The sequence below is a fragment of the Nicotiana tabacum genome, chromosome 12 (assembly GCF_000715075.1).
Source record: "Nicotiana tabacum cultivar K326 chromosome 12, ASM71507v2, whole genome shotgun sequence".
Classification (NCBI taxonomy): Eukaryota; Viridiplantae; Streptophyta; class Magnoliopsida; order Solanales; family Solanaceae; genus Nicotiana; species Nicotiana tabacum.
Window position 1 is genome coordinate 78695016 of NC_134091.1, and position 2932 is coordinate 78697947.

Below are 2932 nucleotides of genomic sequence, written 5' to 3' on the forward strand. Positions count from 1 at the left end.
ATGCCCTCAGAAGCTGGATGATGTTATGTACACATATACCTATGCATGATATGACATTTATACGTACATGCATGACTTTATAAATATTTCAGGATTCACAAAGTTATTTAGACTTACAGGCGGATTCCTTTACTCCATGGTTTATTATGTCTTTTATGTATTAATTTTCGTGACATTACATACTCGGTACATTATTCGTACTGACGTCCCTTTTTCCTGGGGATACTGCATTTCATGCCCGCAGGTACAGGTAGACAGGCTGACGGTCCCCCTTTTTAGGATCCTTGATCAGCGAGAGTTGGTGTGCTCCACTTGATCTGGAGCTGTTACTAGTTTTGGTACACTATTTTTGGTATGTAGATATGGGTACGATAGGGCCTAGTCCTGTCCTTTATACAGTTGTATACTCTATTAGAGGTCTGTAGACAGTCATGTATAATTGGATAGTATGTGGCCTTGTTGGCTTTTAATTTTGGATAAATAGTTGTCTATAGCAGCCTTGTCGGCTCGCCCTACCGTATTCCGCATGTATATGTATATATGTCTTTTGGATATGTTTTTCTCACTTATATTATTCACGTGATTCAACAATTTAATGATAGATGTTATTCATGACCTACACTTAATTCATGTTATATCTTAGACGCGTGCATAGGGGTGCTCGACAGGTAGGACTCAGGCACTCATCATGGCCTATCGGTTTGGGTCGTGACACTTGATGCCCAGCTTCATCAGCTTTTTGCGCAGCAACTGGACCCTTAGAAACACCAGCTGAACCTCGATCTAACACAACAACTGCAGCAACCTTCAAGTCCTTAGCAACCCTATTAAGAGCTGTTGTAACTGGAACTGTTACAACATCATTAATAGTTGTTCTATGTTTGGATTTAACATCGGATCCTTGACCAACTTCACGTACCCTACTTCCATTACCAACAACATCCTAAACAATTCCTGCTAAAACTTGAGACTGTTTAGCTTCTAAATTCACTGCCTTATACCTTGTAGTAGCTTTATCCTCTAATGCCAAAACACCTACATGTTCTTGCCCCACAACATCCACACCGTTGGCCTTCACACCTGCTAAATTATCCAGTGCGATAGTAGGTCGATCACCATATGCCACTTTACCAACCTGAGAACCTGTAATGCTATACTCCCCCAGAACTTGTAACCACAGTATTAGGACTGTTTTGGAAAAATCTGTCTAAGCTCGTGCAGATCTGGTTTTCTATAAGAAAACTTGACGATGACAGCTTGGTGTAAACCTTCTTCAATGGTGAACTCATTAACATCCTCCATGGTGAATTCAATTGTTGGTTCTCCATGGATAATTTTAACAGGAAGCAAATCAATTTTTTGATGCGTTGCGGCGGATTTGTTTGGAAAAACTTGTGCATCATATGATTTTTAAAGCTTTAGGTTTTGGCTTAGTTTATTACTGGCATTATTTTCAGTAATAAACATTTATCTTCTATGGATCTATCTCATGAATGCTACATTACCACATATATAATTGGCAGTACATGAATGCTACATTACCACATATATAATTGAAAATTTCTAGATGCTCTGTTTCTTCAGAATGAAATATGAGGCAAAAATAGTTGGCTATAGTTGTTATTATGGATCAACAAAGACTAGTATTTTCTTTATGCTATTTCCAATCTCATTTTTATACAAACATTTTTTTGTTAATCTTCTGAATTGAATAACTTTTGCATAGGCTATTAAAAAAAGTCAAGATCCAACACCAAGTGAGTTGCATTTGCACGTCCATACACATGGTAATGATGGAAAATCTTTTGTTGGTGAGAAATCTCTAATCGTACATGTAAGACTACTTTTTAAATAATTTTATTGACTTTACTTTCATATATTTTTTTATTTTGTAAATTGAATGCTCAATATTCGTTAGTCTTTCTATTTCACTAATTATTAACTCTTCTACAGGAAAAATATCAGGAGATATCACAACAACAAACACAGACTCAATCTGATATTGATCAGTGTAAAGAATATTATCAAGCTGCGGGAGGAGAAAAGAAATGAAGAGTATATGATCTTGGATCTCAAGCAAAATACTACTACGGGCCAAATCTTCATGACTCTTTTGGATCTGATGCTACATCGTCAGCAACACCTCCAAATGCTCAATCAACACCGACATGGAATCTGGATGAGTTAGTGATGCGATTGATTCCTGCACTGACAGATCATATAGTTCCTGTAATCATTGAGCGAGTACGCGAATTAGTTTCCTTACCCTCGCATCAGCCAAATACTGATCTTACCAACCACCCATCAGATATGGCACCTACTGTTCCTATATCTTATACTGCCGCTAACATTGATAAGGTTCATGCATTGGGTTCTGATGATGACCGTAACTCTCCAGCCTCTCATAGTTAGCCTATTTTGTTTGGACTTTATTGTTAGTCCTTGTGGATTTTTTGTACTTAACGATACCGTTATATGCATTATGCTATATATTTTGGACCTTGTTGAATATATTGTTAATTTATATTAATATCAGTGACTTTTTATTAAGTGTATTTAATAGCTTTTACGTAATATGCTTGAACATAATACATTTAAAATAATAAATAAAAAGAATTTTAAAAAATTAGCAATAGATTAAAAATAAATTAGTGACAAATATTTTCCGTAGCTAAAATTATAGCATAAAATTAAATCTTGCGACGAATTGACGACAAAAGGTTTTTGTTGCAAAAAGCAGGGAGAATTAGCTATAACACGACTAGCGACGAACGCTTTCGTCGCTAGTAAGAACAAACGGCGAATTTTGTTATGTATCGTAGCGACAAAATTCGTCAAAATAGCGACAGAAACAAGCAATATAGCGATGGCTATTTCCATCGCTAAACTTTGCTACAGATATATTCTGTCGCTAATCTTGCGATGGTTTTGT

General features: G+C 36.2%; 1 pseudogene; it reads left to right on the top strand.

Moving 5' to 3' along the window:
- The first annotated feature begins 1625 nt into the window (after positions 1-1625).
- Positions 1626-2546, top strand: LOC142167229 (uncharacterized; annotated as a pseudogene).
- The last annotated feature ends 386 nt before the right edge of the window (positions 2547-2932 follow it).